Below are 27099 nucleotides of genomic sequence, written 5' to 3' on the forward strand. Positions count from 1 at the left end.
TTGAGACCAGCCTGTCCAATATGGTGAAACCTGTCTCTACTAAAAAATACAAAAATTAGCTAGGCGTGGTGGTGCATGCCTGTAGTCCCAGGTAGTCGGGAGGCTGAGGCAGGAGAATCATCTGAACCCAGGTGGTGGAGGTTGCAGTGAGCTGAGATCGTGCCACTGCACTCCAGCTTGGGCAACAGAGTTGAGACTTTGTCTCCAAAAAAAAAAAAGGTTTAAAGTGAGAGTCCAACAAAGTTTATTCTCCAAGAGAAACTTCCTCAAGATCCAACTACCAGTGCACAGAAAACAGAAGCTACACAACACTGTGGGGATTACCACAAAACAAGAAGCCCAGTCCTCCCACAAATAGATAGCATGGTGGGAGAAGAGCAAAAAATGAGGAACCCACAGACTGAAAAAAAAAAAGTGGCTCTTATTTGGATCCTGATTTGCCACTGCCAAAATTAGAAAACCACACAAAAAAGTTATATGAAACAACTGGAGCTTTCAAGTCTAAGTACTGAATGATGTCAAGCAATTGTGTGTTCATTTTATTTTTAAGATGTGAGGTTTTGTGGTTGTTACAGTTAAGAGTCCTTATTCTCTGAGGACATATACTGACATATTTCTAGAAGAAGCAATAATTATTTGAATATCTTCAAAATATAATGGACAAAACTGGACTATAAAGGAAAAAAAATTTAATAGAATTTCTTCACCTCAAAAGACATGACAAGGACCCACAGAATAGATAAAGATATTCACAATACATACATTTGACAAGAGATGCCTGTCCAAAATACAAAAATCCTACCAAGTGATCTTTTAAAATACATCTCAGCTGGGCACAGTGGCTCTTGCCTATAATCCCCAGCACTTTCGAGGGCCAAGGTGGGGGGAATGCTCAAACCCAGGAGTTTGAGACCAGCCTGGGAAACATGGCAAAACCCCAACTACAAAAAATACAAAACTTAGCCAGATGTGGTGGTGCACGCACCTGTGGGCCCAGCGACTCAGGAGGCTGAAGTGGAAGGATCCCTTGAGCCAGGAAGGTCAAGGCTGCAGTGAGCTGTGATCGCGCCACTGCACTCTGGCCTAGGTGACGGAGTGAGACTCTGTCACTTTTTAAAAAGTGCACAATGTGCCTCTCTTCTAACAAACAGAACATGGGAAAGCTAGACGCTACGTGACTTCCAAGACTAGGTCACAAAAATGACAGCTTCCACACTTGGGGCCCTTTCTCTTGAATCACCTTCTCAATGAGAAGTTATCACCATGTCCTGAGAACAGGACACTAACACATCCCTGGCAAAAGCTGATGTGAAAAAGACCTGAGGTCTCCCACCAACAGCCAGAGCCAGAACCAGAACCTACTTGCCAGGCACGTGAATGAGGCACCTTAGAACGGATTCTCCAGTGGATCTACGAAGGCTTCAGAGAGCTAATCACACCCAAGCCAGAAGCAGACAACCATGCCACTCCCAAGTTTCTGACTCCCATAAACTGCAAGATAATGCTGATTGCTGTTTTAATCCACTACGCTTGGGGATAATTTATTATGTAGCAAAAAAATAGAAAGGTAATACAAACAAAAAAAAGATAATATTTAAAAAAAGGCTTAAACATGTTTCATAAAAAAGGATATCCAAATGACCAATAAACATATGAAAAAGCAGTTGACCTCACTATTGTAAATTAAAATTGCCATAAGACATCACTACACAGCTACCAGCATGGCTAAAATGAAAAGGATGAAAAATATGAAACACTGGAGAGGATCCAGAGTAAGTGGAACTTTCACACACTGCTGATGGAAGCCTAATTTGGTACAACAGCTTTAGTAGATGCCACCACTATACATACACCTCTATGCCCTAACAGTTTCACCCTTAGGTATACTGAACAACAGATACGCATACGTATGTCGTTGACCAAAAGACACAAACTGAATGTTCAGAGCAGCACTATTTGTAACAGCCCAAAGCTACCGTCTATCCAATGTCCATCAACAACAGAACAATTTCCTATGACAAAATTTTGTGAAGCACCAGTAACAAATAATCAGCAGTATGTAATGACTTCAATAATCTTACAAACAACATCAAGAGAAAGATATAAGAGTACCTACTGTAAGACTCTATTTAATAGAAATAAAACTGGGCAAAGCTAATCGGTGCTGTTAGCTGTTAGAATACCAGCTGCCCCTGGAGAGGGCGTAACTGGAAGTGGACATTGCCCAGGTGGATTTCAGCTTGTGAAAATCTGCTTATTATATGTACTTTTCTATATTTCTATTGTAATTCAATAGAGTTTTTAAGTAGTAACAATATAGAAGAGAGGTGGGAAATGGGGAAGTTAAGTGGGACAAGACTGGCCTTGAGTGTATGGCTGTTGGAGCTGGGTTAATTGATAGTTTCATTATACTGTTCAATTTCTGCATGTTCAAATTTACACCTAATAAAACAAATTTTAAAATGTATTAACATAAAACTGACTGGAACTGCTGGTAAAATGGTAACTGGGGTAATTTTTCTGGCCACAGATAACAAAAAGCTGTTAAAATCTACATACCCCTGGTTCAATTATTCTACTTCTATGAGTTTATTCTAAGGTGTTTATACTGAACACAAAGTCATAATATAATAATGTTCAAAGTGCTTATAATAGAAAGAAATGTCTAAATATAGAGGAAGATGACACTGTGGGGAAAACTACATAACAAACAATCCAGGTCATCCACAAATACATGGTTCCTAAATATCCAACAATAAACAACAATGATCTCATCTGAACCAAAGTTCTTTTACCTATCCAATAAAGTATGGTTATTAAAAAACAAGGCAATCAAAACTCAGAAAAAAACACAGGAGTTAATTTTTGTGGCCATGGATTAAGCAAAACTTTCTTAGATATGACACCAAAAACACAAGACAAAAGAAAAATAAGATAATTGCACTTCAAATTAAAAGTTTTCATCCTTCAGTAATAACACCATCAAGAAGTGAAAAGAAAACCCAAAGAATGGAATACTGACAAATCACATATCTGATAAAGATTTATATACAAATACAAGGTTGGGCGCAGTGGCTCATGCCTGTAGTCCCAGCATTTTGGGAGGCCGAGGGAGGTAGACCATTTGAGCCCAGGAGTTTGAGACCAGCATGGGCAACATGGTAAAACCCCGTTTCTATAAAAAGTACAAAAAAATCAGTCAGGCATGGTAGTACACTTGTAGTCCCTCCTGCAGCATACACTCAGGAGGCTGAGGTGGGAAGATCACCTGAACCCGGGAAGTGGAGGCTGCAGTGAGCAGTGATCACACCATTGCACTCCAGCCAGGTGACAGAGTGAAACCCTGTCTCAAAAGACAGGGATACAGAGGCCAGGTGAATATAGAGGCCAGGTGCCGTGGCTCACGCCTGTAATCCCAGCACTTTAGGAGGCCGAGGCAGGTGGATCATGAGGTCAGGAGATTGAGACCATCATGGTTAAAACAGTGAAACCCCGTCTCTACTAAAAATACAAAAAATTAGCCGGGCATGGAGGCAGGCACCAGTAATCCCAGCTACTTGGGAGGCTGAGGCAGGAAAACGGCGTGAATCTGGGAAGCGGAGTTTGCAGTGAGCCAAGACTGCATCACTGCACTCCAGCCTGGGTGAGAGAGCAAGACTCTGTCTCAAAAGAAAAACAAAAAAAAGACAGGAATACAGAACAGATAAGAAACTCCTACAACTCAGTAATAAAGACAAACAACTCAATTTTAAAATAAGCAAGTGAGGCCAGGCACAGTAGACTGCTGTAATCCCAACACTTTAGGAAGCCGAAGTGGGTGAATTGCTTGAGGCCAGGAGTTTGAGACCAGTCTGGCCAACATGGCAAAACCCAGACTCTACTAAAAATACAAAAATTAGCCAGATGCGGTGGCACACACCTGTAATCCCAGCTACTCAGGAGGCTGAGGCACAGAATTGCTTGAACCCAGGTGGCGGAGGTTGCACTACTGCACTCCAGTCTGGGTGACAGAGTAAGACTGTCTCAAAAAAAAAAAAAAAAGCAAATGAGGCAAGCGCAATGTCACATGTCTACATTCCCAGCCACTAGAGAGGCTAAGGCAGGAGGATTGCTTGAATCCAGGAGTCCCTGTCCAGCCTGGACAATACAGAGAGTCTCAATCTCAAAAAGGAAGGGGAAATGGGAAGGGATGGGAAAGACTGGGCACAGTGGCTCACACCTGTAATCCCAGCACTTTGGGAAGCCAAGGTGAGAGGAGAGGATCGCTTGAGCCCAGGAGCTCAAGACCAGCCTGGACAACGTAGTGAAACCTTGTCTTAATAACAACAAAAAAAAAGAAAAAAGAAAAATTCAAAAAAATTAGCCAGATGTGGTGGCACATGCCTGTGGTCCCAGCTACTTGGGAGGCTGAGGTGGGAGGATCACTTCAGCCCAGGAGGTCAAGGCTATCATGTACTGAGCTGTGACTGCACCACTACACTTCAGCCTGGGCAACAGAGTGAGACTCTGTCTCAAAAAACAAAAGTGTTGGCATGGATGTAACAAAATCAGAATCCTTACACTCTGCTGGTGGGAATGTAAAATGGTGTAGAAACTTTGGAGAATAGTCTTGCAGTTTCTCAAAAGAATAAACACAGAGCTCCATAATGACCCAACAATTCTACTCCTAGGTATGTATCCAAGAGAATTAAAACATACTTTCACAGAAAAATTTGTACATAAATGTCCACAGTACCATTATTCATAAAAGCCAAAACTCAGAAACATCCAAGTATCTATCAACTGATGAATAAATATAAGGTAATATTCCCCACATAATGAGTATCATTTGGCAAAAGAAAGAAATGAAGTACTGATGTATATTACACAGATAAATCTTGAAAAGATGGCTAAGGGGGAAAAAGCTAGTCCCAAAAAAAGACCATGTTTGTATGATTCCATTTACATAAAATGCACAGAATAGGCACATCTATAGGAACAGAAAGTACAGTAGTGGTTGCCTAGGTATAGTGAGATGAGAGAAAAATGAAAAGTGATTACTAATTGCTAACGGGTATAGGGTTTCTTGTGGAATAATGAAAATATTCTAAGTGATTGTGATGACAGTTGCATAACTCCATGAATATACTAAAAAGCATTAAATCGTATGCATTAAGTGGGTGAGTTGTCTCAATAAAGCTGTTATAAAAGAAAAATGCAATCTATATTTGCAAAGGAAGGTGCTAAGAAAAGATTTTTTTAAGGGTTTTAGCATCTGTACTTTGCTTTACCAAATGTATTCACACATTTACATTTGACCCTCACAATCTTATATAGTAAGTTATATCATGTTTTACAAATAATCTGAGCTGGAAAGATAGTAACTGAACCAGGTAACACAGTAGGGAAGTGCCTAAGGAAGGACACAAAAATGCCACCCTATTTCCATCATGCTACTGCCTACCAAATTATGAAAAGAAAAGTTTATGGTACATGTGGAAGTATCACAACGGCTACTACTTTTACAGAGGATCTCATATGTGCCAGGCAGTTCTTAAACATTTTTTAGTCTGGCACGTCACAGGCACTGAAATATTTATTGAATAATTTTCATTTATAGCTGATGACACTAAGAAATTAACTGTATATTGTAAAAACAAATATAAAATTTGTTTTGAAGGGGCTCGCTGTAAATACAGTTCTCAATAATGGTGCTGGGTGATGCATAAGATCCAGACAATAGAGAAGCAATGATACAAAGTACAGAGATTAAAACAAAACAGAGAGTCCTTTCAAAAAGGGGAGTAAACTCAAAACATCAGAGGATAATTTTTAAGCTTATACAATACCTAGTGGGAGCCAAAGACATAGAAACCCAGTGATCAAGAAATCAGCCAAGAAAAAACCAAAATGCAAGTCAACATTTCATTAATATTTAACTTATTAGTTTTTCATTAATTTTCTTCTTTTTTTTTTTTTTTTTTTTTTGAGACGGAGTCTTGCTTTGTCGCCCAGGGTGGAGTGCAGTGGCCGGATCTCAGCTCACTGCAAGCTCCGCCTCCCGGGTTTACGCCATTCTCCTGCCTCAGCCTCCCAAGTAGCTGGGACTACAGGCGCCCGCCACCTCGCCCGGCTAGTTTTTTTTTGTATTTTTTGGTAGAGACGGGGTTTCACCGAGTTAGCCAGGATGGTCTCGATCTCCTGACCTCGTGATCCGCCCGTCTCAGCCTCCCAAAGTGCTGGGATTACAGGCTTGAGCCACCGCGCCCGGCTCATTAATTTTCTTAATGAAAATCCATAAGGTATTCCTTTATATCCAGTGAACCAGCAAACAAATCATAAATAATTAGAACTAATTAATACTGGGAGGGGAATATAGGGAAACAGGTCCATTCATCTATTGCTGATACACTTGCATACAGGTACCAGCTTTTTTTAATTATTTATTTTTTTGAGACAGTGTCTCGCTCTGTCACCTAGGCTGGAGTGCAGTGGTGTGATCTCGGCTCACTGCAAGCTCCACCTCCCAGGTTCACGCTATTCTCCTGCCTCAGCCTCCAGAGTAGCTGGGACTACAGGAGCCCACCACCACGCCCAGCTAATTTTTTTGTATTTTTAGTAGAGATGGGGTTTCACCGTGTTAGCCAAGGTGGTCTCATTTCCTGACCTCATGATCTGCTCACCTCGGCCTCCCAAAGTGCTGGGATTACAGGCATGAGCCACCACACCTGGCCAGGTACCAGCTTTTTTTTAAAAAGGGTACTATAATGACATACGAGATTAATAAAAATAACAGTACCTTGACCAGGTGCAGTGGCTCATGCCTCTAATCCAGTACTGTGGGAGGTCTGGAGTTTGAGATCACCCTGGGCAACACAGTAAGACCTTATCTCTACTATATATATAATATGTATAAAACGTATATAATATATAACATATTATACATGTTATATATAATATGTTATATATTATATACGTTTTATACATATTATATAATTTTTATACTATATAAATTATATTTTTATATTATTTTTTATATTTTTTATATTTTATGTTATATAACATATATGTTATATATTATATACGTTTTATACATATAATTTTTTTTAACCCAGGCATGATGGCTCACACCTGTTGTCCTAGCTACTGGGAGGCTGTAGCAGGAGGATCACTTTGAACCCAGGACTGAAAGTTGCAGCAAGCTATGTTCGTACCATTACACACCAGCCTAGGTGACAAAGCAAGACTCTGTCTCTAAAAAATTAAAAATTAAAAATGGCAACACCTTTTGATTACATAATCTCATGACAATTTTTAAAAATTTATGAAATTGAGGAAGAAATTATACAAAGAATAATAGTGATAATCGCTAGACATGCTAACTACCACCAATGCATACTGTAATATAAACATTATATGAACTATCATTTAATCCTTAAAATAACGGTTATCTTTCCCATATGTAAGCAAGGAAACTGAAGCTAAGAGAGCAAATAACCAGGCTTTGGAAGTAATCAGGACTCAGGCTCACTAGCACTTAGACCCTACATTACCAGGGTCATAACTGCTTTGAGGGCAGAATGAGCACAAGTGGAAATGCCCATTAAGCACCAGAACTCAACAGAAAATCAGGGTTAGAAGTAGGTATGAGCATCATTTAGCACATACCTGGTAAGTTCAGCCATGAAAGTGGAGACCACCCAAGGGACAGTGTGGAAAATAATAAAGGCTGGAGAACAAAATGTGAAAGTGGCCCGGAAGAAAATTAAGAGAGGCCAAGAATGGTAGGAAGAGAACCAGGAAAATATGGTACCACAGATCTTGTAAATTCTACAAAGAAAACTTCCCTGGATTTTGCTGCCAGAAGGATTTAAGCAACCAACAATGCTTTGAAAACCACCGTACAGCTCATGTCTAAGCACTCAAAAAAAGGTGCTAGCTGATGTGGGCAAAGTGAAACCCTCAGGCGCCACTGGGGCAATGTAAAACGGTGCAGTCACAGAAAACAGTATGGCAGCTCCTCAAAAAAGTAGAATGAGAACTGCCATATGATCTAGCTACTCCACTTCTGGGTATATACCCTAAAGAACTGAAAGCAGAGCCTTGAACAGATGTTTATACACCCATGTTCATGGCAGCATCACTCTCACTGGCCAAAAGCCAGAGGCAATGTAGTGTCCATTGATGGATAAAGGGATAAGCAATGTTGTATATACATATCATGAAATAAAATTCAGCCTTAAAGGAAAGTCTGTCAGGCGCAGTGGCTTAGGCCTGAAATCCCAGCACTTTGGGAGGCCAAGGTGGGAGGATCACTTGAAGCCAGGCAAGACTAGCCTGGGCAACATAGCAAGACCTCAAAAAATAAAAATAAAACTTAGCCAGGCATGGTGGTGCACACCCACAGTTCCAGCTACTAGGGAGGCTAAGGTGGGAAGATCCCTTGAGCCCAGGAGTATGATGTTGCAGTGAGCTATGATCATGCCACTGTATCCAGCAAAAGAGCAAGACCCTGTCTCTAAAAAATTTAAAAATAAAAAAAGAAAGGAAATTCAGACACATGCCACAACACGGGTAAACCTTGAAGACACTGTACTTGAAGCCAGTGATAAAAGGACAAATACTGTATGATGCAATTTATACGAGGTACTTACGAGTAGTCAAATTCATGGAGACAGTAGAATGGCAGTTCTCAGGGTCTGGGCGGGAGTGGCTAATGGGAAGTCAGTGTTTAATGTAAGCTTGTCCAACCAGTGGCCCAGGACAGCTTTGAATGAGGCCTAACACAAATTCATAAACTTTCTTAAAACGTGGAGGTTTTTTTGTGATTTTTTTTTTAAGCTCATCAGCTATCATTAGTGTTAACTGTAATTTATGTTTAGCCCAAGGCAACTCCTCTTTCAATGTAGGCCAAGGAAGCCAAAAGATGATTTAATGGGTACTGTGTGTCAGTATGGGAAGATGAAAACCATTCTGGAGATGGATGGTGGTCATGGCTGATCAACAATGTGGATGTACTTAATGCCACTGAACTGTCCACTCTGAAACAGTTAAAATGGGCTGGGAGCAGTGGCTCACAGCTGTAAACCCAACACTTCAGGAGGGTGAGGTAGGAGGACTGCTTGAGCCCAGGAGTTCAGGACAAGCCTGGGCAACACAGCAACACCCGTCTCTATAAAAAATAAATTTTTAAAAACATAGCTGGGCACAGTGGTGTCTGACTGTAGTCCTAGCTACTCAGGAGGCTGAGGTGGGAGGATCCTTGCACTTAGAAGATGATTGCACCACTGCGCTCTGGCCTGGGCAACAGAGCAAGACTCTGTCTCAAACACACAGACACACAGACACACAGACACACACACACACACACACAGCTAAAGACACTCAACAACCTTCTGGCTGAAACACTGAGACTTCGGGAAAAAAAAAGTTTAACAATGACACTGAACAAGCATCACTACCAGAGTCAGAGATGGCTGGAATGGCAAAATTACCAAACCAGCAATTTTTTTTTTTTGGAGACAGGATCTCCCTTTGTCACCCAGGCTGGAGTGCAGTGACACAAACAAGGCTCACTGCAGCCTTGACTTCCTAGGCTCAAGTGATCCTCCTGCCTCAGCCCTAAAAGTAGCTGGGACTACAAGTGGGCGCCACCATGCCCAGCAAATTTTTGTACTTTTTGTAGAGATGGGGTTTCATCATGTTGGCCAGGTTGGTCTCAAACTCCTGAGTCAAGCAACCTGCCTGCCTCAGCCTCCCAAAGTGCTGAGATTATAGGCCATGCCCAGCTACAAGCAATTTTTTAAAAAACACGATTAATACGCTAAAGCCTTTAGTGAAAAAGGCAGACAACAAGCAAGAACAGAAAGACAACATAAGGAGACAGATGGAAATTCTAAGAAATAATCAACTAGAAATGCTAGAGAAAGACACTGTAACAGAAATGAAGAATCCCTCTGTGGATCTATTAGTAGACTAAACACGGTTGAAGAAAGAATCTGAGTATTAGGATGACAATAGAAACTTCTGTAACTGAAAAGGAAAGAGAAAAAATACAAAAGAAAAAAAAAGAAAACCAGAAAATATCCAAGAACTATGGGACAACTACAAAAAGTATAACACATGTGATGGGAATATGTGGAAAAAGGGGGAAAGAAGCAATATTTGAAGTAATAATGACTGAGATTTTCCCAGATTGTTGTCAGGCACCAAACCATAGATCCAGAAGCTCAGGAAACAACGCCAATAAAAAGCCAAGCAATGACCTCCCCACTTACCCCCACCAAAAAAAACAACACCGAGGAATATCATAGTCAAATTTCAGAAAATCCAAAAAAAATCTTAAAAGAAATCAGAGTTGGGGGGGACCTTACCTACAGGGTAGCAAAGGCAAGAATTATATCTAACTTCTCCTTAGAAACCATGCGAGCAGGAAAGAGTAGAATAAAATATTTACGGTACTGAGAGGGGGAAAAATAACACCAACCTAGAATTCTGCACCCTGCAAAAGTATCCTTCAACGTGAAAGAGACAAACAAAATTGAGGGGATTTGTTTCCAGTAAACCTATGATGACAAAATTACTTCAGAAAGAAGGAAAATGATCCAGGTAGGAAACACAGATTAGAGTACTGGGGAGAGAATAAGTGAAGGTTCAAAAAAAAGTTGATTTTTCTTCTTAATTAACAGTAGTTTGTTCAAAAAAATAACAACAATGTACTCAAGTATGCTTCCTTATGTATTTATACATGCTTATGAATAAGTAAAAATGACGAGACAGGAATGAGGAATCAGAAATATTTGTTATTACTGGTAAAGGCATACCTCAGAGATATTACAGGATCAGTTCCAGACTATCACAATAAAGCAAATGTCACAATAAAGTGAGTCACACAAATATATTGGTTTCCCATATGCAAACATTATGTTTACACTATTAAGAGAGCAATACCGTTACGTCTTTAAAAAAAAAAAAAAAAGCACAGACTTTAATTATAAGTATTTTACCAATAAAAAATGCTAAAGTGAGCACATGCAACTGGAAAAATAGCGCTGATAGCCTAGCAAATACAAAGTTCCATAAACCTTCAATTTGTTCCTTAAAACACACGCACAGAGTATCCGCAAAGTGTAATAAAGTGAGCCACAATAAAATGAGATATGCCTGTACATGCATTACCTGTGTAGTGTTATTTGGAAGTGGACATAGATTAACCGCAAATAAATGTTGCAAACTCCAGTGTAACCCTTTAAAAGTCAAAAACAGTAGTTTAATAAACATGCTAAGAAAGAAGATAAAAATGGAAATCATATAAAATGATCAATTAAAACCAAAAAAGGCAGAAAAAGTATACGTGACAAAAGTAGGAACAAAAAAATAAGGGCAAAACCTGGAAAACAGCAATAAGTATCACAGATATTAATCCAACTGTATCAACAATCACATTAAAGGTCAATGGTCTAAGTACACCAATTAAAAGAGCAATTTTCAGAGTGTATCAAAAAGTAAGACGCAACTATATGTCGTCTACAAGGAACCTAGCTGTTGCCAGATTCAAGACCAAGATGGCAGCGAGACTTGTTGCCTTCCTCAAGAATGACTGAGTCAATGTGTCCTTAACCATCACCAGCTTCTGTGATTCTACCCCTACTCGGCCCCTACACCAAGGAGGCCATCATGATCAATCAGGACACACCCTACAACTAGCCAGTGCCCCTTCTACACGATGAGAACATGCCTGATGTGTCCAGCCATCACCAGGACCCCCCAGGTGCTCTAGGGCCCAAACTTGGAGTGGCTGAGAAAATTGTGAGCACCTCTATTGACAGGGAAGAAGCCGTTCCCCCGTGGCTCCCAACAAAAACATAGAAACCAAAAATAAGAAAACAATGCCACTTTAAATACAAAGACACATGTAGATCAAAAGTAAAGGAATGGGGGGCTGGGCTCACACCTATAATCCTAACTCTTTGGGAGGCCAAGATAGGAGGACTGCTTGAGCCCAGGAGCTCAAGACCAGCCTGGGCAACACAGCGAGGCATCATCTCTACAAAAAAAATTTTTTTTTTAATTAGCTGGGTATGGTGGCACACACTTGGGAGGTTACACTGAGCTATGACTGTGCCACTGCACTGCAGCCTGGGCTATAGAGCAAGTCCCTGTTTAAAAAAAAAAAAAAAAGGAAAGGGATGGAAAAAGATATATCATGCTAACTCTAATCAAAAGTTAACAGGAGTAGCTGTATTAATTGCAGACACAGCAGACTTCATAATAAGTTATCAAGGCTAAAGAGAGGTATTATATAATGATAGAGGAGGAAATATTCCAAGAAGACGTAACAATCCTTAATGTGTATTTGCCTAATAACACTGTCAAAATACATGAGACAAAAACTGATAGACCTGCAAGGGGGAACAGATGAATCTACTATCATAGTTGGAAACTTCGACACCCCTCCATCAGAAATGGGCAAATCCAACAGGTAGAAATGGGCAAATCCAACAGGCAGAAAATCATTAAGGACATGATGAACTCAATAGCACCATCGATCTACTGGATATAATTGACATCTATACATTATTTCAACAACAGCAGATCCTTCTGAAGTTCATATAGAACATTCACCAAGACAGCCCACACTCTGGGCCTTAAAACACATAACAGAAATCATACAATGTACTCTCAGACCACAATGAAATTAAACTAGAAATCAATAACATAAAGACAACTGAAAAATCCCCAAATACCTGAAGATTAAATAACATACTTCTAAATAACATGGGGATCAAAAAGAAATCTCAAGAGAAAGTTAAAAGTATTTTTAAGTAAATAAAAAAATACAATTTTTTTTTTTTTTTTTTTTTTTTTTTTATTTGTTGAGACAGTCTTGCTCTGTCACCCAAGCTGGAGTGCAGTGGTGCAATCTACATTCACTGCAACCTCTGCCTCCCAGGTTCAGGCAATTCTCATGCCTCAGCCTCCTGAGTAGCTGGGATTACAGGCATGTGCCACCATGCCCGGCTAATTTTTGTACTTTTAGTGGAGATGGGGTTTTGCCATGTTGGCCACCAGGCTGATCTAATTCCTGGCCTCAAGTGATCCGCCTGCCTCGGCCTCCCAAAGTGCTGGGGATTACAGGCATGAGCCATCGCACCTGGCCTTGAAAAATACAATTTATCAAAACTTGTGGGATACAGCAAAAACAGTATCTAGAAGGAAATTTATAGCATTGAGTAATACACTAAAAAAGAAGATCCAGAACCAATAATCTAATCTTCTATCTTAGGAAACCAGAAAAAGTAGAGCAAATTAATTCCAAAGTAAGCATAAGAAAAGAAGTAAGAATTAGAGCAGAAATCAATGAAACTGAAAACAGGAAATCAAGAGAGAAAAAGACAAAAGGTGGTTTTCAGAAAAGAACAATAAAATCAACGCAACTCTAGCCAGGCTAAGGAGAAAGAGAAATGAGAGAAGACATAATTTCCAATACTAAAAATGAAAAATGACATTACTACAGATACCATGGTCATTAAAGGAACAAGGAAATATCATCAACTATTCTATGCTCAAAACTTTAATAACCTAAATGAAATGGAACAATTCCTTGAAAGTCAACAATCTGCCAAAATGTACACAAACGGAGATCATCTTAAGGGCCTATAAATTTAAAATTTGAATAACCTTCTAAAACAGAGAGCACTAGGCCCACATGGGTTCACTGATGAATTCTACTGAATATTTAAGGAAAAAATTTTACCAATTCTCTAAATTCGCTTCCAGAAAAGAGAATACTTTTTTTTTTAGACGGAGTCTTGCTCTGTCACCCAGGCTGGAGTGCAGGGTGTGATCTCAGCTCACTGCAAGCTCCTCCTCCCAGGTTCACGCCATTCTCCTGCCTCAGCCTCCTGAGGAGTTGAGACTACAGATGCCCACCACCACACCCAGCTACATTTCTGTATTTTTAGTAGAAATGGGGTTTCACCGTGTTAGCCAGGATGGTCTTGATCTCCCGACCCTGTGATCCACCCGCCTCAGCCTCCCAAAGTGTTGGGATTACAGATGTGAGCCACGGCGCCCAGTTGTCACAGACGGAATACTTTCTAATTCTATTCTATGAGGTCGGCATAATCATAATACCAAAACCAGACAAGGACACTACAAGGCAAGTACAGACCAATATCTCTCATGAACACAGATGTAAAAATCCTCAACAAAATATGAGAAAACTGAATCAACATATAAAAAGAATTATACATAAAAAGCATTATATATTTTAAAAAACTATATACCACAACCAAGTATTTATCCCGTATTTAAGGCTGCTTTTAATTTTTTTCTTTTTGAGACTCTTTTTGAGTCTCAAAAAATTAGGCATAGCTTTTTTTTTTTTTTTTTTTTTTTTTTTTTGTATTTTTAGTTAAGACGGGGTTTCACTGTGTTACCCAGGCTGGTCTCCAACTCCTGGCCTCAAGTGATCTGTCTGCCTCGGCCTCACAAAGTGTTGAGATTATAGGTGTGAGCCACCGTGCCCAGCCAAGGCTGCTTTAATATTCAAAAATCTTTGCCGGGCATGATGGCACATACCTGTAGTCCCTGCTACCTGGGAGGCTGAGACAGAATTGCTTAAGCCCAGAAGGCCAAGGCTGCAGTGAGCCAAGATCATCCCACTGCACTCCAGCCTAGGTGACAAAGTTAGACTCTTGTCTCAAAATAAATAATTTTTTAAATCAAGTAATACGATCCATCAAATCAATAGGTTCAAGAAGACTCACATGATCACATCAACAGATGCAGAAAAGGCATTTAACAAAATCCAACACCTGTTCATGATTTCAAAAAACACTCAGAAAACTAGGAATAGTAAGAAGCTTCCTCAACTTGATAAACAACATCTATCAAAAACCTACAACTATCATCATAATAGATGGTGAGAAATTAAAGCTTTCCCACTAAGATCAGGAAGCGGGCAAAGATGTTCCCTCTCCCCATCCTCTTCCATCACATCATACTGGAAGTCAGTAAGAAAAAGAAATAAAAAGTGTACAGATTGGAAAGGATAAAATAAAACTGTCTTTTTTGACAGACAACATGATGGAGAAAATCTGAAGGAAGTGGAAAAAACAAAAGTCCCCGAACTAATAAGCGATTATACCAAGGTTACAGGCTACAAGGTTAATATACAAACATCAATTGCTTTCCTATATACCTGCAAGGAACCAAGTGGAATTTGAAAATGAAAAAAAAATTATATTAGCATATCCAAAAAATGAAATACTTACATATAAAACAAAATATGTACAAAATATATGAGGAAAACTATAAAACTCTGATGACAGACCCCAAAGAAGAACTAAACAAATGAAGAGATATTCCATGTTCATAGATAAGAAGGCTCAACACTGTCATGGTATCAATTCTGCCTAACTTGATCTACAGATTCAATGCAATCCTGATCAAAATCTGATAACACATTTGATAATCAACTATTATCCAAAATATATAAAGAAGGCTGGGCGCTGTGGCTCATGCCTATAATCTCAGCACTTTGGGAGACCGAGGTGGGTGGACCATCTGAGGTCAGGAGTTTGGGACCAGCCTGACCAAACACGGTGAAACCCCGTCTCTACTAAAATACAAAAATTAGTTGGGCGTGGTGGCCAGCACCTGTAATCTCAGCTTCTCAGGAGGCTGAGGCAGGAAAATCGGTTGAACTCAGGAGGTAGAGGTTGCAGTGAGCCGAGACTATGTCATTACACTCCACCCTGGGCAACGAGAGTGAAACTCTGTCTCAAAATATATATATTTTATATACAAAAACACTTACAACTCAAAAAAATGAAAACCTGATTTTAAAATGGACGAAAGACCTGAGCAAACATTAACAGACAGCAAGTAAGCATTTGAAAACATGTTCAACATCATACATCATTAGGGAACTGCAAATTAAAGCAACAATGAGATAGCCCTCATCTATTAAAATGGCCAAACCCAAGACACATCATGAAACACTGGCAAGAATGTGGGGCAAGAGGAACTCTCATTCATCGCTGGTGGAAATATAAAATGGTACAGCCACTGCGGAATATGATTTGGCAGTTTCTTCCAAAACTAAACATACTCTTTCTGTACCATACAGCAGTCATACTCCTTGGTATTTGCCCAAGTATACTGAAAAATTTATGTCCACACAAAAACCTGCACACGGATATTTACAGCATCTTTACCCACAATTGCCAAAATTTGGAAGCAACCAAGATGTCTTTCAGTAGGTGAATGAATAAATTTTGGTACATCCAGACAATGGAATATTATTCAGCACGAAAAAGGAATGAGCTATCAAGCCATGAAAAGACATGAAGAAAACTTAACGCATATTATTATGTGAAAGAAGCCAATATAAAAAGGCTACATAAACAATGTACGACATTCTGGAAAGGACAAAGCTATGCAGACAGTAAAAGGATTAGTGGTTGCCAGAAGTTGCAGTGAGGTGGGAATGAATAGATGAGGCACAGAGGATTTCTAGGGCAGTGAAACTATTCTGTATGATACAATGGTGTCTACATGTCCTTACACATTTTTCAAAACTTATAGAATATGACTGGGCACAGTAGCTCACACCTGTAATCCCAGCACTTTGGGAGACCAAGGAGGGCAGATCACCTGAAGTCAGGAATTTGAGACCAGGCTGGCCAACATGGTGAAACCCCATCTCTACTAAAAATACAAAAGTTAGCCAGGCTGGTGGCAAGTGCCTGTAATCCCAGCTACTCAGGAGGCTGAGGCAGGGGAATCACTGGAACCCGAGAGGCAGAGGTTACAGTGAACCAAGATCACACCACTACACTCCAGCCTAAAAAACTTACAGTGTGTGTAACACCAAGAGTAAACCCTAATGTAAAGTATGGACTTTGGATGATAATGTGTTGCTGTAGGTTCATCAACTCTAACAAATGCACCATTCTCCTGAGGGATGTTATTGCAAAAGTGTGGAGACAGGAGTATATGGGAACTCTCCATATTTTTTGCTCAATTTTGCTGGGAACTTTTTTAGAAATGGTGAAAATGCAAACTTTATGTTATGTATTTTCCCACAAGTTTAAAAGATTTGCTAGTCATTTATAGAATTTAAAAGCAATGTCATATCTCATTTTGAAAGGAGATAAACAAAATACATTTCTAAGAAAAGTTTTCTTCCCTTTGCTTAAACATTTGTACTTTACTTGCAAGGACAAAAAAGCAAAAGAACTCAGCTTATAACTTAGTGTTTTATTTCTGTACTGAACAATGTAATTCTAAAGGCTTCCGAGAACAAACAACTTTATTACATCGAACTAAAAGCCAGCTGAATTGTTTGTGATAACAACAACAAAATCTAAAGACCCCTGATATGGGAAACGGCGATAAAGTATACCCTTAGTATGCAGCTATCAAAAAGAAAAAGGTAGACCTATTAGTACTACATGGGACTCAGTGAAAAGAGATGAATGAAAAAAGAACCGCACAATAGTATGGTGCTATTATATTTATATAAAACACACATACCCAGCAAATATACGCAAATATCCAGAAAAAAAATCAAGAAAGGAAACACAAAACCAGTAACAACAGAAGATGGAAAAGGATTTGGAAAAGGTGATCAGAATGGATTTTAGCCTTCTCTATAATTTTTTTCAAAATAAATATCACATATTAATTTTAAAAAAAAAAAACTAAGACTTTCTATCCCAAACCAAAAAAGGAAAGTCAGTTGAATAAAAAAGTTTACAATATCCTACCTCCAGTCAAGACTTCAAAACCAAAGCCAGAGTGCATAAAATAAGCTACTATTAATTAACATTTAACCACTTATTCTGTGTAAGTTTAGGACTTCTACACTAGAAAACTTGCAAAAACAAAACACTCCACAATTTCAAATTACCCAAAGTCATTTTCTATGAGAAAGGTAGGAGTTTAGTTTTTTTTTTTCTTTTTTTTTTTTGGCAGTCTCACTCTGTTGCCCAGGCTGGAATGCACTGGCATTATCTTGGCTCACTGCAACCTCTGCCTCCCGGGTTCAAGCGATTTTCCTGCCTCAGCCTCCTAAGTAGCTGGGATTACAGGTGCCCGCCACCACACCTGGCTAATTTTTTTTTTTTTTTTTTTTTAAGTAGAGACAGGGTTTCACCATGTTGGCCAGGCTAGTCTTGAACTCTTGACCTCAGGTGATCCGCCTGCCTCAGCCTCCCAAAGTGCTAAGTGCTGGGATTACAGGCATGAGCCACCGCACCCAGCTGGGATAATTTTAATATGATTCTCATTTTACATGTGAAGAAACTGGAGCTTAGAAAGGTGAGAAAATTTGGCTGGGCGCAGTGGCTCAAGCCTGTAATCCCAGGACTTTGGGAGGCCGAGACGGACGGATCATGAGGTCAGGAGATCGAGACCATCCTGGCTAACACAGTGAAACCCCGTCTCTACAAAAATACAAAAAACTAGCCAGGCGAGGTGGCGGGCGCCTGTAGTCCCAGCTACTTGGGAGGCTGAGGCAGGAGAATGGCATAAACCCGGGAGGCGGAGCTTGCAGTGAGCCGAGATTGCACCACTGCACTCCAACCTGGGCGACAGAGCAAGACTCCGTCTCGAAAAAAAAAAAGAAAGAAAGGTGAGACAACTTGCCCAAGGTCAGACAGCTAGTCATAGTCAAACCAAGGTTCTAACCCACTTCTGACTACCTTAATGACCTTCCCTTCTTCCTAACCATTATGGCCAGACTGCCTCCCTTCTTCCCAGCTGCTTCATCTTAAGATGACTACCTCACACTTCACACTCATCTAGAAGGAATAAAGAGTTAAAAGTAACACATGTAAAGAATCAAGCGCAAGTGACAATTTAACAGCAGGCACTGAGCAAGCAAAATAAAAAGACACACCTACCTCCTGCAAGTGGAGGTAAGTAAGCACAGCAGGCTGCTGAAGGTTTACACTAACCATGAGGCACTTTACTAGTAATTGATACCAAGAACTGAAAAATGTTAGGCCTGACAATATGGTAAACGGAGAGAATGGACTCTACTTTCTTCTGGAGATAGATACAAACATGTCCAGTAATACTTATCTTTAATCCTCACAACAATTCTGCTAAACCAGCTCTCTCTCTCTAACCCATGTCCTCTATAATCCCCTCTCATTCTTTTTCTCATAACCCTGAAAGATTATCAAGCTTTGGCTCTTTGAAGTTTGATGAAGTTACACTGCCTATGCAATTCCAACTCCTTGGCTCCACTGAAAATCACTAAGATCGTATTTAAGGCAGTTAGTTCTTAACCCTGTGCTTCTGGGATCAGCAGTGTGCTCCTGCTGCCACGAAAGCCCCTAACCCTCAATGAAGACCATGGCAGAGACAGGACCAGAACTGACAGGATCTGATACCAGAGTGTCACAAAATGAACTCCAGTACTAGTCCCAGCCTATATGTCATTATGTCCCTCCATGGCTCTTGTTTCTGATTGCCTCTTCTTAATTTATTGGTCAAAGTAAGGTTTTTAATTTTTTTTATGTATAAAATAGTCCCTCCCCTCTCTTGGGATAGGCCATGTATTATAAATGCTGAATTCTACTCTCTTCCTTCCTCGAGACAGATTTGGCTCATAATCTATTTTGATCCATATCCCTTTTTCCAGATTGTTTTTAATGTTCTGTACTTGGCTGGAGTCAATGTTAACATTTTCTAGCAATCAAATGATCCCATTTCAAAATGGTAATTATCCTTGAAATCTTTCCCATTTCTGGATATAAAAAATGAGCTAACTAATGTAAAAGAGTTGAAAATCTCTAAGAATTTCCTGAAATTGACACAAGAACACTCCATATGAAGGAGGGAAAAAGTCATATATTTGCTAACTCTTAGCAAAATGAAAATCCCCTATTGTAATTTTTTAAATATTTTGAATACTAGCTGGCACTTATTCAGAACACATATCTGGTACTTGGTTATTTGGACATATCGAGACTCCAAAAGAATAATCCAAAATAGCAGATAATACCAGCAACCTAAAAATAAAACAAAACATTTGCTGAACTGGCCAACAGGAGAAGCACTTTAAGCCTGGAATATGTAAAAATCCTGGACACTGATATTAAAGCACCTCTTTAAATGCAAAGCTAGGCTTATAAAAACAAGAAAATTCTCACAGCTACCTCCATCCCTACCCTAGAAGTTTGTTTCACTAGATGCTAAGTTCTACCAAGGTACAGAATATTATCTATTCTGTTCTTTGGTAAATACCAAGTGCCCAGACAGTGTCTGGTATAGAAGAGCTCAAAAAATATTTGTTGAACATTGACTACAAATGTACGGAGGGCATTTGGCCATTCTCATCAAATTAGAGCATGGCAGACAAAGATTGGTTACCACAAAATCAAAAACAGCAAACACAAGAGGAAATAAGTTTTCAGAAAGAAACATCAAAAGATCAGAGCAGAAAAGCATGCAACCACTGGTATTACCTACCGAATATTTAGTCCATATAGCTGAAACAACGCATTATAGAAAATATACTAAATATAAGATCTCAAAAGAGTACTAGAAGGAGATAACTGAAAAAGCAGGTGAGAAATATCAAAGCAAAAATGGCTGAGAATTTTTTTTTTAATTGAAGAAATATACCAGGCCAGGCGTGGTAACTCACACTTGTTATCCCAGCACTTTGGGAGGCCAAGGCAGGATAATCACTTGAGCCTAGGAGACCAGCCTGGTCAACATAGCAAAACCCTCTTCATTAAAAAAAAAAAAAATACAAAAATTAGCCAGGGGTGGTGGCTTGCACCTGTAGTTCCAGCTACTCGGGAGGCTGAGGTGGGAGGATCACATGAGTCCAGGTGTCCAAGGCTACAGTGAGCCAGGATAGCACCACTGCACTCCAGCCTGCGCGACAGAGCAAGGACCCGTCTCAAAAAAAAAAAAGAAAGAAAGAAACCAACCCTCAGGCAGAGAAAGGGTAAGAAATAAGAACTCTACATAAATAATTCTTAGTGAAACTGAAGAATAATGAGAAAAAAAAGACTTTAAAAAATGGAAGAAAGAGTTTAGAAGCTAGAGATGACCTGCAGAGGAACAACTGACACCTAACTTCTAATCACTCTCAACACCAACAATGGCAAAAGAAGATGGAAGTGCTGTCAAAGTGCTAAGGGAAAACAATCATTGAGCCAGAACTGGATATCAGGCAAAACAACCTTTTTAAGAATGACAATATAAAAGTATAGGTTGAGCATCCCTCATCAAACAATCCAAAATCATAAATGCTCCAAAATCCAAACATTTTTAATACCACAAGTAAAAAATTCCACCTTGACCTCATGTGACAGACCACAGTCCAAATGCAGGCGCACAACACAGTTTATTCAGCGTCTCCAAGGGGAAAAAGACCCTCCTGGCCCCCTGCATCTGCTGCTGTTTAATAGCAGTTACAGGTATTCCGGTGATGCAACTATGCTGCTTAGTTACCCTCTACGCATTGTTTTTTAATTGTATTAATGGTATGCCATATCCCTTACTGTTAAGTACTTATATGTGAATAATCATAAGAAAATGATTGCTTACTGATAGCCTATAAATTCATGTTAGAAACAATTGTGATGTCTAGCAACCATAGATTGTCCACATGGATGGCTGAGATAGTGACACCTTTGCTTTCTGATGGTTCAATGTATACAAATTTGTTTCATATATGAAAATATTGTATAAAATTACCTTCAGACTGGCCAGTAATGGTGGCTCGCGCCTGTAATCCCAGCACTTTGGGAGGCTGAGGCAGGTGGATCAGATCAAGACCATCCTGGCTAACATGGTGAAACCCCGTCTCTACTGAAGGCACAAAAATTAGCTGGGCATGGTGGTGCACGCCTGTAGTCCCAGCTACTCAGGATGCTGACGCAGGAGAATCACTTGAACCCGGGAGGTGGAGGTTGCAGTAAGCTGAGCTCACACCACTGCACTCCAGCCTGGGCGACACAGTGAGACTGTCTCAAAAAAAAAAAAAAAAAATTACCAAGTGCACCAACTCATCAGTTTAGAGTCAAATTATAAACTATAATTTAGCTATGTGTGGCTTTCAAAATGCACGTCTAAAACATTAAGACCACAAAAGGGCTTGAAAGTAAAAGGGCAGAAAAGGATATATAAGGCAAACAGTAACCAAAAGTCACTTGTCATAGTTACATAACACCTTGACAAAAGATACTTAAGTTTTCAGCCTATAGATATGCTTTAGTGGGAAAATATTCATAGAAACAAAGATTTACAGAATGACAAATTGTGCAAGTCACAGGCAAGTTTAAAATTCTTAACTTGGTTGGGCATGGGGGCTCACGCCTCTAAATTCCAATACTTTGGGAGGCCAAAGTGGGAGGATTGCTTGAGCCCAGGAGTTAAAAGACCACCCTGGGCCGGGTGCAGTGGCTCACGCCTGTAATTCCAAAACTTTGGAAGGCTGGGGCAGGTGTATCATGAGGTCCGGAGTTCGAGACCAGCCTGGCCAACATGGTAAAACCCCATCTCTACTAAAAGTACAAAAATTAGCCAGGCGTGGTGGCGAGTGCCTGTAATCCCAGCTACTTGGGAGGCTGAGGCAGGAGAATCGCTTGAAACCGGAAGGCAGAGGTTGTAGTGAGCCAAGATCACGCCACTGCACTCCAGCCTGGGTGAAAGAGGAAAACTCCGTCTCAAGAAGAAAAAAAAACCAGCCTGAGCAACACAGTGAGCCTGTCTCTATACACACAAAAAAAATCTAAACTTTTAGATGCAAAGCAAAAACTGAGTGCTATAGAATCTGACAAATCCCATCATCGAAGGTACAGAACCTCCTCAACTTACCATTGGGTTGATTATATCCCAATAAATCGATTGTAAGTTGGAAATTTTATATATTTTTCTCTTTTTATTTTTTTAAGAGACAATGTCTACCTCTGTCTCTCAGGTTGGAGTGCAGTCGCGCAATCATGGCTTACTGCAGCCTCCACCTCTTGGGCTCAAGCAGATCTTCCCACCTCAGTCTCCTGAGTAGCTGGGACTCCAGACACATGCTGCCAATACCCACTTAATTTTTTAAATTTTTTGTAGAGATGTTGCACAGGCTGGTCTCAAACTCCTGGACTCAAGCAATCGATCCTCCCACCTCAGACGCCGAAAGTGTCGGGATAACAGGCATAAGCTACTACACCTGATGAAAATGAATTTAATACCCTAATAAACTCATTACAGAGCTGAAAAAGCATAAATTGAGCCATCATGAAGTCCAGATGCTCCTCAACTTACAATGGGGTTATATCCCAATAAGTCTATCATAAAGTGGAAAAATCCTAAGTCAAACTATCGCAAGTCAGGGACATCCAGTGTTGTATTCTAACACCCACCCCAACCTCCCACCAATGAACAAAACAAGCAGAAAAAAATTAAGGATACTAGTTTAAACAGACATGGAAAAGCCTCACCTTTTAATTTGGAAATACACATTCTTTTTAAACACACATGGAATCGTGATGAAAATGTACACAGACTAAAACTAGCCTCAACAAATTTCAAAGAATCAAAATCACATCAGACCTCATTTTATTAACCCTTTTATTTTATTTTTTTTAAAGAAACAAGGTCTCACTCTGTCACCCAGGCTGAAGTACAGTGGTGCAATCATAGCTCACTACTGCAGCTTCGAACTCCTGGGCTCAAGCGATCCTCCCACCTCAGCCTCCTGAGTAGCTGCGACTATAGGCACAAACCACCACGCCCAGCTAATTTAAAAAAAAAAAAAAGTTGTGTAGAGCTGGGGTCTCACTATGTTGTTCAGGCTGCTCCCAAACTCCTGGGTTCAAGCAATCCTCCTGCCTAGGCTTTCCAAAGTGCTGGGAATATAGGTGTGAGCCATCACACCAGCCCTATTAACACGATTTAAGTTTGTCATCAATAACAAAGATTTTAAAAAGATATATATGCCAAGATTTGAAATCATAATGAAAATCTGAATATATTCAGAATTAAAGATAAAAATTATACAGAGCAAAACGTATAGCATATAGCTAAAGTGGTACTTAAAAGGAAATTACTACTTTATTTAGATATGTATGTACATATAAGTATATTAAAAGGTTGAAAATTAATGACCTAAACATACTGTTTAAGTTAAATATTAGTGATTAATTACAAATATGATAGAGATGCAAAAGATGATAAGTCAGAATTTTATGCCGATATATGTGAAAATACAGACAAGAATAAACAAATTTTTTAACATAAACTATCAAATGTGACTCAGGAAAAAACAAGTATTTTAATAATCCTATGAATATTAAAACATCCAAATAAGTAATTTAAAAATCTGAGACAGAAAACACCAGGCCCCAATGGTCTTACCAGCAAGGCTTACCAAACCTTCAAGGAACAGATAATTCCATTTTACATAAACTCTCAAGAACAAAAATGAGGAAAACAGTTTGTTTTATTAGACTAGAATAATCTTGATAATAAAACTCATCAAGGTTGATACAAAAAAGGAAAATTACAGGCCAATCTCACCATGAACATGGACACATAAATGATAAGGCATTAGGTAAGTTAAAAATGGGAAAAATACAGCATTTCTTTTTTGAAAAAAGAGCAAGGACAAAAGATTTAAGTGATCTTTCCTCTAAAAAAGATACACAAATAGCCAATAAGATATTAAAAAGATAACCAGGCCAGGCACAGTGGCACATGCCTGTAATCCCAACACTTTGACAGGCCAAGGTGGGTGGACTGCTTGAAGCCAGAAGTTCAAGACCAGCCTAGGCAACAAAGCAAAACCCCTGTCTCTGTAAAAATTGTAAAAATTAGCCAGGCATGGTGGTGAGTGTTTGTAGTCCCAGTTACTTGGGAGGCTGAGGTGAGAGGATTCCTTGAGTCCAGGAGTTCCAAGATGCAGTAAGCTATGATCACGCCACAGTGCACTTCAGCCTAGGTGACAGAGCAAGACCTTGTCTCAGAAAAAAAAAAAAGGATAATTGCTTTTTAACATGCAAAATAGCCAATAAGCTATATAAAAAGACACTCAGCAGCATTAACCATAAGGAAAAGGCAAATCTTCAAAATGTTAAAGTTACCACATTATCCAACAATTCCCCTCCTACATATACACCAAGAGAAACAAAAACATGTCTACCCAAAGACTTGTATGCAAATATTCACAGAAGTATTATTCACAATAGCCAAAAAGTAGAAATCCAGTAATAGACAAAAATAAACAAGCCAGAGTGTTTTTCCTATTCTTTCACTTAATAATCAACACAGGATACTTATGTGACCACACATCAAGCAATCAGTTCTGCAGCAGACACCAGGTGGGTGTCCTCCAATTCAATTCCAACACCATCGACCTGGAGATACAGTCAGATCGCACAGGGTGAGGGCTCAGTCCCACAAGACTGTTTTTGACTTCTGATGCCAATCACAAGCTCCAGGTTGTTTTACCTGTGCTTCCCCCCCAACCAGCTATAAACTGGGGTTCCCATAACCTACTCCTTGGGTTTGATTAATTTGCTAGAGTAGCTTACAGAACTTAGGGAAACAAGTTTACCAGTTTATTATAAATGATATTACAAAGTTTACAGATGGAGAGATGCACGTGGCAAGGTAAGAGGGGAGGGGCTCAGAGCTTCCATGCCCTCTATAGGCACACCACCCTCCAGGAACCTCCATGTGTTCTAGAAGTTTCTAAAACCCAGTCCTTCTAGGTTTTTATGGCAGTGACATTAGTTGGGCACAACTGACTATATCATTGGCAGTTGATCAATTCAACGTTCAGCAAATCTCTCACTGAAGGCTGGGGGTGAAGCTGAAAGTCCCAACCCTTTAAACATGGCTAGGTCTTTCCAGTGACCAGCCCCTAGCCTGAAGCTGCCTAGGTCAGCTAGCTATCAGTCAACTCATGAGCATACATAAGGACACTTACCATTTTGGAAAGTCCAAAGATTTTAGGAGCTGTATGCCCGGAAACCATGCCAAGGATGAAAATCAAATATATATTTCACAGGAAACAAATGTCCATCAACTGATGAATGGACAAATAAAATGTGGTATATCCATACAACTGAACACTGTTCAGCAACTAAAAAGAATGAAGGACTGATACTGATACATGCTAAAACATGGATGAAACTTGAAAACATGCTAAGTTGAAAGAAGCTGGTCACAAAATACCACATATTGTATGATTCTATTAATATGAAATGTCCAGAATAGTCCAATGGGTACAAGATGGGTTTTTTGTTGTTGTTGAGGGGGTGATAAAAATGTTACAAAGTTAGATTGTGGTGATGATTGCACAGTTCTGTGAATATATTAAAATCCACTCAGTTGTATGCTTTAAATTGATCAATTGAATAGTATGTAAATTATCTCTCAATAACGTTGTAATTAAAACAAACAAACAAAAAAATCCCTGAGATATAAGTTTACATCCACCAAACCTGCAAATATTAAAGTCTGACAATACTAAGGGCTGGCAAGGATGAAGGACGGTGCTGGTAGTGAGGTAAAGAGGCACAAATCATTTTGGAAAACAATTTGCACCATCTAATAAAGTTGAAGATGTACATGTCCCACTACCCTGCAGTTCTCTACATGGCTGATACCTTGGAGAAATGCATCTGCACTTGTTTAAGGCAGCATTCCTTCATGCTAGTAACAATTCTACTCCCCAATGGCAGAACAAAGAAGAAAATGAGACATATTCAGTCTGCAATATAACAGAGAAGTGAAGACAGATAAAGCACAACCACAAGCACCAATGCGGGCAAACCTACCCGTCTGCACGCCTTCCCTTCCCAGCTGTACCACCATGACCCACCAACAGAACCACTCCCCAGCCCCTCTCTTGCTTTGCTATTTCTGTTTAGGAAAACCACAACCCCAATTAAATGAAGCAATGCCTACTCTTCTTCCAGGAAAAATAACAAATAGTGCTGTCTTCACTGGAACTCAGGACTGCTACCCTCAGGTACGCCACTCCATTCACACGCACTCTTACTTTCCCACAGAATATGTCATACTTCCTCCTTTCTCCTCACACCCCGCCAGCCCTGACTCCCCCTCCTTCTCACTGACTGCTGA

The 27099-nt window shown here is 39.7% G+C and overlaps 1 protein-coding gene across 24 annotated transcripts in view; it reads right to left on the reverse strand.

Annotated features, from left to right (window-relative positions):
* Positions 1–27099, reverse strand: part of PPP6R3 (protein phosphatase 6 regulatory subunit 3) — a 155863-nt gene that overhangs the window by 118222 nt on the left and 10542 nt on the right. For 2 of the 24 annotated variants that reach the window (XM_073010392.1, XM_073010369.1), the window contains exon 2: positions 21712–21980. The exons of the other annotated variants lie outside the window; for them this stretch is intronic. The gene's annotated coding sequence lies outside the window, so the exon portion shown is untranslated. The remainder of the gene's footprint in view (positions 1–21711; positions 21981–27099) is intronic. 24 annotated transcript variants of the gene reach the window in all.

Source organism: Chlorocebus sabaeus, chromosome 1, assembly GCF_047675955.1.
Source record: "Chlorocebus sabaeus isolate Y175 chromosome 1, mChlSab1.0.hap1, whole genome shotgun sequence".
In the NCBI taxonomy this organism is placed as follows: domain Eukaryota; kingdom Metazoa; phylum Chordata; class Mammalia; order Primates; family Cercopithecidae; genus Chlorocebus; species Chlorocebus sabaeus.